Raw genomic sequence first — 14,589 nt, forward strand, 5'->3', positions numbered from 1 at the left:
GTGTGTTAATCTACAGGTGATTTGGAGGTGGGGTTTAATGGGTATTTAAGGATCATTTGGTACTATTGTATTTTCATGCATGATTAAGGACATGGGTCCGAAACGTCGCATGTTTGTGTTTATGGCTTAACCCCTTAATGAAAACTGACGTACCAGGTACGTCATGCAAAAACTAACTGTTAATGACAATAGACGTACCTGGTACGTCAGTTGTCTAACAGAGTGCTGGAAGTGATCACAATCGCTTCCAGCAGCTCTGAGGGTATTGCAGTGATGCCTCGATATGGAGGCATCCTGCAATACCCCTTTACAAGCCTCCGATGCAGAGGGAGCCACTATGTGGCCCTTTCTGCACTGGTAGCGATGGTGCCGATGGTGCCGTTGTCCGGGTGGGAGGAGGGAGCGTGTGCGCGCGTGTACGATGCACGCGCACGTGCATGGGGTCGCGCGTGCACGTGCGCGCATTCGCCACACTGACACCAATGAAGGAAGGAAGGGGGAAAAAAAGTTATTATTTTTTTTTTACATATAAAAGGATCTGGGAGGGATAGGGGGTGGGCGTATTGTAGGGGGGCTGCTACACTACAGAAATAATTAAAAATAAAAATAAAAGTTATAAATAAAATTAAAATACTTTGGTTTGTGGGTCCAAACTGGGTACTGGCAGAATGCTGGCAGTACCCAAGATGGCGGTAATTAGGTAGGGGAGAGGGTTAGAGAGCTGGAGGGGGGATAAGGGAGGTTGGTGCTAAGGCAGGGGTCTATCACAACTAAAATATTTTATTATTTTTGTTTAAAAAAAAAAAAAACTCTTTTATTTAGTACTGGCAGACTTTCTGCCAGTACTTAAGATGGCGGGAACAATTGTGGGGTGGGGGAGGGAAGAGAGCTGTTTGGGAGGGGTCAGGGGTGGGATGTGTGGGGTGGGATGTGTCAGGTGGGAGGCTGATCTCTAAAATTAACCCTGCAAGCTCCCTACAAGCTACCTAATTTAACCCCTTCACTGCTGGGCATAATTCACGTGTGGTGCGCAGCAGCATTTAGCGGCCTTCAAATTACCAAAAAGCAACGCCAAAGCCATATAAGTCTGCTATTTCTGAACAAAGGGGATCCCAGAGAAGCTTTAACAACAATGTCTGCCATAATAGCACAAGCTGTTTGTAAATAATTTCAGTGAGAAACCTAAAATTGTGAAAAATGTAAAGTTTTTTTTTTATTTGCTCGCATTTGGCGGTGAAATGGTGGCATAAAATATACCAAAATGGGCCTAGATCAATACTTGGGGTTGTCTACTACACTACACTAAAGCTAAAATTAACCCTACAAGCTCCCTAATTAACCCCTTCACTCCTGGGCATAAAACACGTGTGGTGCGCAGCGGCATTTAGCGGCCTTCTAATTACCAAAAAGCAACCACAAAGCCATATAAGTCTGTTATTTCTGAAAAAGGGGATCCCAAAGAAGCATTTACAACCATTTGTGCCATAATTGCAGAAGCTGTTTGTAAATAATTTCAGTGGGAAACCTAAAGTTTGTGACAAAATTTGTGAAAAAGTGAACTTTTTTTTTATCGCATTTGGCGGTGAAATGGTGGCATGAAATATACCAAAATGGGCCTAGATCAATACTTTGGGATGTCTTCTAAAACAAAATATATACATGTCAAGGTATATTCAGGTATTCCTGACAGATATCAGTGTTCCAAAGTAACTAGCGCTAATTTTGAAAAAAAGTGGTTTGGAAATAGCAAAGTGCTACTTGTATTTATTGTCCTATAAATTGCAAAAAAAGTAAAGAACGTGTAAACATTGGGTATTTCTAAACTCAGGACAAAATTTATAAACTATTTAGCATGGGTGTTTTTTGGTGATTGTAGATGTGAAACAGATTGTGGGGGTCAAAGTTAGAAAAAGTGTGTTTTTTTCCATTTTTTCCTCATATTTTATCTTTTTTTTTTTTAGTAAGTTATAAGATATGATGAAAATAATGGTATCTTTAGAAAGTCCATTTAATGACGAGGAAAACGGTATATAATATGTGTGGGTACAGTAAACGAGTAAGAGGAAAATTACAGCTAAACGCAAACACTGCAGAAATGTAAAAATAGCCATTGTCATTAAGGGTAAGAAAATTGAAAAATGGTCCGGTCATTAAGGGGTTAAAGGGACATTAAACCCAAATTTTCTCTTTCATGCTTCAGATAGGGAATACAATTTTAAACAACTTTCTAATACACTTCTGTTATCTTATTTGCTTCATTCTCTTGATATTCCTTCCTGAAAAGCATACCTAGATAGGCTCAGTAGATTCTGATTGGTGGCTGCACATATTTGCCTCATGTGATTGGTTCACCCATGTGCATTGCTTGTTCTTTAACAAAGGATATCTAAATATTGAAGCAAATTAGATAATAGAAGTAAATTGGAATTTTGTTTAAAATTTTATTCTCTGTCTGAATCATGAAAGAAATTTTTGGGTTTAATGTCCCTTTAAATAAATTCTTTATACATTGGTGGTGTTGTTGCTATCCTTCATTTCTACTATACCTGGGGTTCTGGTGTTAACCCTGACAGTCTACACACCTCAATCCTACCTGAGTGCTAAACAGCTTTTTTATTTTGTGGTGTGTTATTTGAGAGTGTGTGTGGTGTGCATATGTGTAATATGAGAGTGTGTGGTGTGTGTGTAATATAAGAGTCTGTGTGATGTGTGTATTGTATGAGAGTATGTGTGGTGTTTTATATGAGAGTGTGGGTGTATGTGCATTATATTGTAAAGTAACTGTCTCTCCTTAACCCCTTAAGGACAAGGCCATTTTTCAATGTCTTACCCTTAAAGGGACAGTTTAATCAAAAAAATGCCCCCCCTTTAATTTGTTCCCAATGATCCACTTTACCTGCTGGAGTGTATTAATTTGTTTACAAGTTTTTCCATTACACTTATATTGGCATTTAAAATAGTTTATTTAGCCTGTGGTATCCCCACCCATTCTGAAAGTTTTTGGCCTTGAGGCCAAGCTGTGTTAACACAGCCAGTAGAAGAAATTAGACTCCCAGTGGGTAATAGAAGAGATAATGTAATAAAATGTTAATTTTCAATTGTTCTCTCCAAGTACTGGTGATTGGTTTATGGACAGATATAAGATAAAGAAGCAGGTATATTTACACAATGTGATAAAGTAATGAGATCTGATTATACCTACAAGCTCAACCCATTTTATTAGGTTGTGGCTTCAAAACTCAAAACCAGCTAATTCATACACAAATAAGCCTTGAAAAGCAAACCTCATACATTTTATACTCTGCGACTGGTGAAAAAAAGTAAATGAAGACACAGTAATGAAAAAATAACATTATGGCATGCTGTCCCTTTAAGGACCAGGGCTATTTTTACATTTCTGCAGTGTTTGTGTTTAGCTGTAGTGATGTCGTGAACAGTTCGCCGGAGAACAGTTCCCGGTGAGCATAGCTTGTTCGCGTTCACAGCGGCGGGCGAACATATGCGATGTTCGATCCGCCCCCTATTCGTCATCATTTGGCCCTGTATCTCACAGTCTGCAGACACATTACAGCCAATCAGCAGCAGACACTCCCTCCCAGACCCTCCCAGCTCCTGGGCAGCAGCCATTTTAGATTCATTCTGATCCTGCATTCTTAGTGAGAGGAGGGATAGTGTAGCTGCTGCTGATTATATAGGGAAATTGATAGCTAGGCTAGTGTTTTCAGTGTCCACTACAGACCTGAAGGACTCATCTGATCTCTGCTGTAAGGACAGCACCCCAAAAAGCCCTTTTTAGGGCTACATCAGTCGTTTTTTTTTCTTTGTAATCTAATAGCAGTTGCCTGCCTGGCACTGCCAGACTGTGTGTCAGGCTCACAGCATATACTGTGCCTACTTGCTCAGTGCCACCACTCATATCTGGTGTAACATTAGTGTAAATTTAAAAAAAAAAAACTTTTACATCAGTCTGCTAGTGTAATCTAATTTCAGTAGCCAGGCCAGCCTGCCACTGCCAGTCTGTGTGTCAGGCTCACAGCATATACTGTGCCTACTTGCTCAGTGCCACCAGTCATATCTGGTGTAACATTAGTGTAAATTTAAAAAAAAAAACTTTTACACCAGTCTGCTAGTGTAATCCAATTTCATTTACCAGGCCAGCCTGCCACTGCCAGCCTGTGTGTCAGGCTCACAGCATATACTGTGCCTACTTGCTCAGTGCCACCACTCATATCTGGTGTAACTTTAGTGTAAATTTAAAAAAAAAAAACTTTAACATCAGTCTGCTAGTGTAATCTAATTTCAGTTGCCAGGCAAGTCTGCCACTGCCAGCCTGTGTGTCAGGCTCACAGCATATAATGTGCCTACTTGCTCAGTGCCACCACCAGTCATATCTGGTGTAACATTAGTGTAAATTTAAAAAAGAAATGTTTACACCAGTCTGCTAGTGTAATCTAATTTAATTTGCCAGGCCAGCCTGTCACTGCCAGCCTGTGTGTCAGGCTCACAGCATATACTGTGCCTACTTGCTCAGTGCCACCACTCATATCTGGTATAACATTAGTGTAATTTTTTTTTAAAAATGTTTACACCAGTCTGCTAGTGTAATCTAATTTCATTTGCCAGGCCAGTCTGTCACTGCCAGCCTGTGTGTCAGGCTCACAGCATATACTGTGCCTACTTGCTCAGTGCCACCACCAGTCATATCTGGTGTAACATTAGTGTAATTTTTTTAAAAAAATGTTTACACCAGTCTGCTAGTGTAATCTAATTTCAATTGCCAGGCCAGCTTGCCACTGCCAGCCTGTGTGTCAGGCTCACAGCATATACTGTACCTACTTGCTCAGTGCCACCACCAGTCATATCTGGTGTAACAGTAGTGTAAATTTTAAAAAAAAAACTTTTTTGACTGTGAAACATCAGTCTGCTAGTGTAATCTAATTGCAGTTGCCTGCCTGCCAGCGTGTGTGCCAGACCCACTTGCCCAGTGACACACCACTCATATCTGGTGTAACAGTAGTGTAAATTTTAAAAAAAAAACTTTTACATCAGTCTGCTAGTGTAATCTAATAGCAGTTGCCAGGCTAGCCTGCCACTGCCAGCCTGTGTGTCAGGCTCACAGCATATACTGTGCCTACTTGCTCAGTGCCACCACTCATATCTGGTGTAACATTAGTGTAAATTTAAAAAAAAAAACTTTTACATCAGTCTGCTAGTGTAATCTAATTTCAGTTGCCAGGCCAGCCTGCCACTGCAAGCCTGTGTGTCAGGCTCACAGCATATACTGTGCCTACTTGCTCAGTGCCACCACTCATATCTGGTGTAACAGTAGTGTAAATTTAAAAAAAAAAACTTTTACATCAGTCTGCTAGTGTAATCTAATTTCAGTTGCCAGGCCAGCCTGTCACTGCCAGACTGTGTGTCAGGCTCACAGCATATACTGTGCCTACTTGCTCAGTGCCACCACTCATATTATCTTGTTTAATAGTAGTGTAAGTGTACATTTAAAAATAAAAAAACTATTTTGAATGTGAAACATCAGTCTGCATTTTTGTGTCAGGCTCACAGCGTATACTGTGCCCACTGGTCCAGTGCCACCACTCATATTATCTTGTTTTATAGTAGTGTAAGTGTACATTTTAAAAATAAAAAAACTATTTTGACTGTGAAACATCAGTCTGCTTTTTTGTGTCAGGCTCACAGCGTATACTGTGCCCACTTGTCCAGTGCCACCACTCACATTATCTTGTTTAATAGTAGTGTAAGTGTACATTTTAAAAATAAAAAAACTATTTTGACTGTGAAACATCAGTCTGCTTTTTTGTGTCAGGCTCACAGCGTATACTGTGCCCACTTGCCCAGTGCCACCACTCATATTATCTTGTTTAATAGTAGTGTTAGTGTGCATTTAAAAAAAAATAAAACAATTTTGACTGTGAAACATCAGTCTGTTTTTTTGTGTCAGGCTCACAGCGTATACTGTGCCCACTCACAGTAGCTTGCACGCATAGTAGCACTAATTGAAAAAAAAATGACAGGCAGAGGCAGGCCAACCCACAGGGGCCGTCGTGGTTGTGGTGCTGTGATTCCCTTTGGCCATAGAATAATGCCCAGTGTTAGGCCACGTACCATGAACACGAAAAGTTCTGATGAAATAGTTAACTTTATAACACAGGACACCCAATCTTCTACAGCTTCCGCTCGTAACCTTGACGCACCATCCTCCTCCTCTAGCTTAGCTTCGGGCACCTCTCAACTTACCACTCGCCCGCCTGCCACCACCACTGACACTAGCACCACAGCCGCCTCACTTGATCTGTCAGAGGAGTTATGTACACCTCAGTGTGAAGAAATGAGTGATGCGCAACCATCATTGACAGAGGATGTAGATAACTGTGATATGTCTCAGTCAGGCAGCATTACAGATATGGACGACACACGGTGTGATGATGATGATGATGTTGTACCCGCCGTTGCTTCCGTTGTTGAGTTGTCAGATACAAGTGAAGGGGTTGATGATGACGATGCGTCCGTGGATGTCACGTGGGCGCCCGGTAGAAGAGAAGAAGAACAGGTGGAAAGTTCAGATGGGGAGACAGAGAGGAGCAGGAGGAGGAGACTAGTTGGAAGCAGGGGGAGGTCGTCACAAGGAGCTAGTGGCACAGCATCGGCACCCGGGGTCAGCCAGACAGCACGCCAATCAACGCATGCTGTTGCCACCACCAGAATGCCGTCATCGCAGAATTCAGCAGTGTGGCATTTTTTATGTGTCTGCCTCTGACAACAGCAATGCCATTTGCAACCTGTGCCAAAAGAAAAAGTTGTGGGAAGTCCAACACCCACCTAGGTACAACTGCTTTGCGAAGGCACATGATCTCACATCAGAAACGCCTATGGGAAGAACACATGAGGACAAGCAGCACACAAACTCAAAGCCACCATCCTCCTCCTGGTCCAGCATCTTCAGCCACGTCAACCACTGCTGTGCTCCTTGCCCCCTCTCAACCATCCGCCAATCCGTCTCTCTTCCGGAGCAGTTCCTGCTCATCTGCCCACAGTCAGGTGTCTGTCAAGGACATGTTTGAGTGTAAGAAGCCAATGTCACCAAGTCACCCCCTTGCCCAGCGTCTGACTGCTGGCTTGTCTAAACTGTTAGCCCGCCAGCTTTTACCATACAAGCTGGTGGAGTCTGAGGCATTCAAAAAATTTGTAGCTGTTGGGACACCGCAGTTGAAGGTACCCAGGCGAAATTTCATTGCACAAAAGGCAATCCCCAACCTGTACTCGATTGTGCGAAAGGAAGTAATGGCATGTCTGGCACACAGCGTTGGGGCAAGGGTCCATCTGACCACCGATAGCTGGTCTGCAAAGCATGGTCAGGGCAGGTATATCACCTACACTGCGCATTGGGTAAACCTGCTGACGGCTGCCAAGCATGGAATGCCTGGCTCTGCCGAGGAGGAGTTGGTGACACCGCCACGACTTGCAGGCCTGCTGCCACCTCCTCTACTCCTCCTACTCCATCCTCTTCCATAACCTCCTCGGCTGAGTCCTCTTCTGCTGCTGCGTCTTGCTCCACATCAACGGCACCCCCCCAGCTCCCCAGGTACTATTTCACATCCCAGATACGGCAGTGTCACGCTGTCTTGAGGTTGACTTGCCTGAAAGCAGAGAGTCACACCGCACCAGCACTCCTGTCCACCCTGAACGCACAGGTGGATCAGTGGCTGACTCCACACCAACTGGAGATCGGCAAAGTGGTTTGTGACATCGGAAGTAATTTGGTGGCGGCATTGAAATTGGGCAAGTTGACACATGTGCCGTGCATGGCACATGGGTGTAATCTGATTGTACAATGCTTTGTGCATAAGTACCCAGGCTTACAGGACGTCCTGAAGCAGGCCAGGATGGTGTGTGGCCATTTCAGGCGTTCCTACACGGCCATGGCGCACTTGTCAGATATCCAGTGGCGAAACAACCTGCCAATGAGGCGCTTGATTTGCGACAGCCCAACACGTTGGAATTCAACACTCCTAATGTTCGACCGCCTGCTCCAACAAGAAAAGCTGTTAACGAGTATTTGTATGACCGGGGTGCTAGGATAACCTCTGGGGAGCTGGGGATTTTTTTGCCACGTTACTGGATGCTCATGCGCAATGCCTGTAGGCTCATGCATCCTTTTGAGGAGGTGACAAACCTAGTCAGTCACACCGAAGGCACCATCAGCGACATCATACCATTTGTTTTCTTCCTGGAGCGTGCCCTGCGAAGAGTGCTGGATCAGGCCGTAGATGAGGGTGAAGAGGAAGAGTTGTGGTCTCCATCACCACCAGAAACAGCCTTATCAGCATCGCTTGCTGGACCAGCGGCAACGCAGGAAGAGGATTGTGAGGAAGAGGAGTCAGAGGAGGAATGTGGCTTTGAGGAGGAGGAGGAAGACCAAGCACAACAGGCATCCCAGGGTGCTCGTTGTTGTCACCTATCTGGTACCCGTGGTGTTGTACATGGCTGGGGGGAAGAAGATACCTTCAGTGAGATCACTAAGGACGAGGAATTGGACATGAGTAGCTCGGCATCCAACCTTGTGCAAATGGGGTCTTTCATGCTGTCGTGCCTGTTGAGGGACACTCGTCTAAAAAAGCTGAAGGAGAACGAACTGTACTGGGTGTCCATGCTACTAGACCCCCAGTATAAGCATAAAGTGACTGAAATGTTACCGAATTCCCGCAAGTCGGAAAGGATGGAGCAGTTCAAAAATAAATTAAAAAGTATGCTTTACACAGCATATAAGGGTGATGTCACAGCACAACGGGAATCTAACAGTGGAAGAGATGAAAGTAATACTCCTCCTCCCATGACGGCAAGGACAGGACGCTTTCCAGACGTGTTGTTGATGGAGGACATGCGGACCTTTTTAACTCCTATGCATCGCCACAGCCCTTCGGGATCCAGCCTCAGAGAACGACTCAACCGACAGGTAGCAGACTACCTCGCAATTAACTGCAGATCTCGAAACTCTGAGGAGCGATGAACCCTTTGACTACTGGGTGTGCAGGCTTGACCTGTGGCCTGAGCTATCCCAATTTGCAATTGAACTTCTGGCCTGCCTGCTTCAAGTGTCCTGTCAGAAAGGACCTTCAGTGCAGCAGGAGGTATTGTCACTGAGAAGAGAAGTTGCCTAGGTCAAAAAAGTCTTGATTATCTCACCTTTATTAAAATGAATGAGGGATGGATCCCGAAGGGACTGACATTGGGCGATACATTCGAGTAAAAAAGGCCTGATGAGATGAGCTGCCTTGGGCTAAAAATGGTCCACACGCTGCTGTATTTTATCTTCAAATGACGGATGACTTGCGTGACTTATCCGCCAACAACTAGGGTTCAAGCCGCAATGTTTTAAGGCACTTTCTAACTGTTAAACAAACATCAATTTTTCTGGCCGCTGCTACAGCAGCGGCTGCAACAATACCTAATTTTTCAGGCATGTGTACATGCCTAATTTTTCTGGCCTCTGGTGCTGCACTGTGGCTTCAAAACCAAAACCAAAAAAAGGGACATAACAGGGATTAAACTGCTAAGAATAGTACTACTTAACACACCACTCATATCTGGTGGCACAGTAGATTGCATGTGCAGTGCCCCAAATTTGAAGTAGGAGGATCGACCAAGCATCTTTTTCCATCTCCCGGTTCCTAAAAATTATCTCTGGGTTCCTAAAAACGATGCCATACCTGTACTCGATTGTGCAAAAGGAAGTCATGGCATATGGGGTCTTTCATGCTGTCGTGCCTGTTGAGGGTCGGGGACCCTCTTATAAAAAGGCTGAAGGAGAACAACCTGTACTGGGTGTCCAAGCATCTTTTTCCATCTCCCGGTTACTAAAATCCATGCCATATACACGTCCCCTTATAGGGGAAGTAACAGGGATTAAACTGATAAGAATAGTACTAGTTAAAACACCACTCCTATCTGTTGGCACAGTAGATTGCACGCAGTGCTCTGACAAAATGCAGAAGGACATTTGGCAGATGGACATTTGGCAGACGGACATTTGGCCGACAGGCAGAAAGCTAAAGAATGTTCCGATTTTGGCCGAGGGCAGATACACAGAGTGTTCTGTTCTAATCAGAGTTTTGGCAGCCGCAAATACCTCTGGGAACCTTACCATGGGTCCCAGACCACCTGTCTTGTAATTCTCTGTCTGGGAAATTATCTATCTATCAAATCTATCTATTTATCTATCAAATCTATCTATCGTATCTATCATCAAATGTATCTATTGCATCTATTGATCTATGGGGAGTTTGCGGTTGTGCAAATGGACTGTTTGCGGTTGCTTGCGGTGCGTTAAACGGGGAGTTTGGTCTGTCACTGTGAAGCGAGCGTAACCCTTACACTACATGAATGATACAACATCACACCTGATGTTTTAAAGCACGTTATTCCAAACAATTTAGGAATTTTAGGTGATTTATGACCTTTATGGATTAAAAACAGACTCTGCATCAACTACGTAATTTTCCATGGGAGTTTTGCCATGGATCCCCCTCCGGCATGCCACAGTCCAGGTGTTAGTCCCCTTGAAACAACTTTTCCATCACTTTTGTGGCCAGAAAGAGTCCCTGTGGGTTTTAAAATTCACCTGCCTATTGAAGTCAATGGCGGTTCGCGCGAGTCCCCGGTTCGTGAACTTTTGTGGAAGTTCGCAAATGCAAAATTTTAAGTTCGTGACATCACTATTTAGCTGTAATTTTCCTCTTACTCATTTACTGTACCCACACATATAATATACATTTTTCTCACCATTAAATGGACTTTTTAAAGATACCATAATTTTCGTCATATCTTATAATTTACTATTTAAAAAATTATAAAATATGATGAAAAAATGGAAAAAAAACACACTTTTTCTAACTTTGACCCCCAAAATCTGTTACACATCTACAACCAACAAAAAACAACCATGCTAAATAGTTTCTAAATTTTGTCCTGAGTTTAGAAATATCCAATGTTTACATGTTCTTTGCTTTTTTTGCATGTTATAGGGCAATAAATACAAGTAGCACTTTGCTAAAATTAGCTATAGTTACGTTGTAACACTGATATCTGTCAGGAATCCCTGAATATACTTTACATGTATATATATATTTTTTTAGTAGACAACCCAAAAGATTGATATAAGCCCATTTTGGTATATTTCATGCTAGCATTTCACTGCCAAATGCGATCAAATAAAAAAAAATTGCTAACTTTTTTACAAACTTTAGGTTTCTCACTGAAATTATTTACAAACAGCTTGTGCAATTATGGCACAAATGGTTGTAAATGCTTCTCTGGGATCCCCTTTGTTCAGAAATAGCAGACATATATGGATTTGGCGTTGCTTTTTGGTAATTAGAAGACCGCTAAATGCCGCTGCGCACCACACTTGTATTTTGCCCAGCAGTGAAGGGGTTAATTAGGTAGCTTGTAGGGTTAATTTTAGCTTTAGTGTAGAGATCAGCCTCCCACCTGACATATCCCACCCCTTGATCCCTCCCTGACCATTCTCAAACAGCTCTCTTCCCTCCCCCACATCACTATTGTCACTGCCATCTTTAGTACTGGCAGAAAGCCTGCCAGAATAAAAATAAAAAGTTTTTGTTAGTTTTTTTTTTTAATTATATATTTTCTGCAGTGTAGGATCCCCCTTTACCACCCAACCGCCCTGAGCCCCCCAAAGAGCTCTCTAACCCTCCCCCCACTAACTTTTTGACACCATTTTGGGTACTGGCAGCTGTCTGCCAGTACCCACTTTGCAATCAAATTTGTTTTTTTAAATAAACCCCACTTTTTCTGTAGTGTAGCTACCCACCCCCTCCCAGATCCCTTTCCAATCATTATTCCCCCCCCTCCTCTCCCACAACCCTCTTCCACTCCAACCCTCTTCCACCACTTTCTAACAGCAGATTGCTTCCGCGCACCCAGGAGTGATTTCCCACAGCTGGCCGGAAACTCACCAGCGATGGGCCGCTCACCCGCCTCCCTGCAATGGCTCCCACCCACCAACGATCAGCACCATCACTTCCCGATGCAGAGAGAGACACAGAGTGTCTCTCTCTGCATCAGTGTTTCAAAAAAGGTATTGCAGTGATGCCTCAATATCGAGGCATCACGGCAATACCTTGAAAGCTGCTGGAAGCGATCAGGATCGCTTACAGCCGCTTTAAACCCCTAACGACGTACAGGGTACATTGTTGGTCTTTATCGACCAGTTTGTGTATGATGAACCCTGTACAACGTGTGTCGTTAAGGGGTTAAAGGAAAAGGAAAGTCAAAATTAAACTTGCATGATTCAGATATAGCAAGTTCAATTCTATTTTCAAATGTACTTTGTTCTCTTAGTATCCATTGTTGAAAAAGAATATGTACATATCCTACACTACTGGGAGATAGCTGGTGATTTGTGCCTGCACACATTTGTCTCTTGTGATTGGCTCACTAGAAGTGTTCCGTTAACTCCTAGTAGTTCTTCAGCAAATGATAACAAGAGAATAAAGCAAATTTGCTAACAGAAGTAAATTGGAAAGTTCTATAAAATTGTATGCTCTGTCTGAAGCATGATATAAAATTAAAAATGTGGGTTTCATGTTTCTAACATAATGCACATTAGTGAACTCTTCTTAATGAGATACACAGGTGTCATGGTAAAAAATGCCTTGGAAAAAAATAATAATAATGTTTTATATATATATATATATATATATATATAGTAGAATAGAAAACAGCACTCTCTGGACTTAAATTCAAACAGATAGTTTAATAGGTAACGTTTCGGGGAATGCTCCCCTTCATGAAGGGGAGCATTCCCCGAAACGTTACCTATTAAACTATCTGTTTGAATTTAAGTCCAGAGAGTGCTGTTTTCTATTCTACTACATATCACCGACTCTAGCACCCTGGCCCTTGGAGAATTGTTTGTGAGAGTGCAACTGACTCATTTTGCCTATATATATATATATCATTGCACAGCTAAAGAAACAGTGTTTTCGGTTATTCTGTCATGAAGTGTAAATGTAATAATGTGTAAACTTTAATGATCATAAATATATTAAATATTGAATCATTAAAAAGAGGTAATACATAATGTAGTTTATGCTTATAGATAGTTATTTTACACCTGTAAAATTATATAGGAGTGAAATAACAATTTTGAGTTCCGGAAATACGTTTGTATTCCTGAGATATATTTTGTGAAGCCAAATTTATAAGCAGATACAAGAACCTTAATTATTGGGTGACTGTATTTAGTGAGAGATGCGCTCCTCATTCCTTACACTCAAAATTGTTAAATAATAAAGGGAATGTGGTTTGTATGGATCTCTCAGATCCAGTTGCTCTTGTATCAATTTACTTGTTAAATGATAACCAAGGGATAAGGCAACATGAAAATAAGAGTATTGCAATGAATGGAATGTTATTGGTGGATACAAAAATGCTTCAGTTTGAAGTGAATATTTACTTCAGTCATTTCTTACCTGTCACCTTCCTGGGGAGCTCTTCAGTATAGACAAACCAGGAGGAAAGTATATCTTGTCATAATGTATGGGGCTGCTATGTAGTAGTGCTAATTTACCCCATATGGTACTTCAGGTATTTAATAATTCAGGAACTATTGTCACATGCAGGGATGCCACGGCTATTCTATAGATTTTGTCACTGTGGTTTTCTTGTGTATTTGCAGAATGTAATGAAATCTAAGTTTACAGGTCTAAAAATATTGTGCTGAATCACAAGTAACCCATACAAAACACCTATTTTTAACCTAAATGTTATATCCAATGCAGTTGGGCAGAATATACCTATCCAGACCACAATGCATATTTCTATAAACATAAGGAAAATGATATCCACTACATATGGGTAAAATGAGGTATCACAAAACATTTGTACTACCTGCTGATCAGCAAGTATCCCTCTACTGGCAGATAAGGATCTACCATTGACACGCTTTAGTTGATGTACACTTATATGTCACTTGCAGAATCAGCAATACAATATCAGGGTACCAATAACAAGCAAACAGGTACATTAACTGTATTTAATTTAGCAAAGCTTGTCTCCTGCCATATATCTTGCTCAACAAAAGGGCAAGAGCACCAAAAATCTGCTGTTTACTATTAAAGGATTACTTTCTGTTATAATGTTTAAGCTAAACAACTAACATATTAAAGTTAATAAACATTAATTAAAACCTACTGACCTATATTTTCTCCAAAACGAAGTTTCATAACGTTCTAAAAGTTATATCTTTTATTCGCCGATGATGTCACGTTATCCTGCCCACTATTTTCAGCACTGAGTGTTCAAAATACTTAAACCAATAACTTTGTGTTTAAAGCACCATTTTGAAACCTAGGTATTGTAAACGGATTGGTACAGAGCAAAGTATACCCGCGGAGTGGGTTTGGAAAACAATTAAATTTGCAGACAAGATTTCTGATATACGGTAGAGATATGTTAATGAAATGCTATTGATAAAAAGCGTATTTGGGGTAGTTAGTTAGTAACAGGCATAGAAAATATTTACTTACAGTGGCCCTTTAACCAGTA

The sequence above is a fragment of the Bombina bombina genome, chromosome 2, assembly GCF_027579735.1.
Source record: "Bombina bombina isolate aBomBom1 chromosome 2, aBomBom1.pri, whole genome shotgun sequence".
In the NCBI taxonomy this organism is placed as follows: domain Eukaryota; kingdom Metazoa; phylum Chordata; class Amphibia; order Anura; family Bombinatoridae; genus Bombina; species Bombina bombina.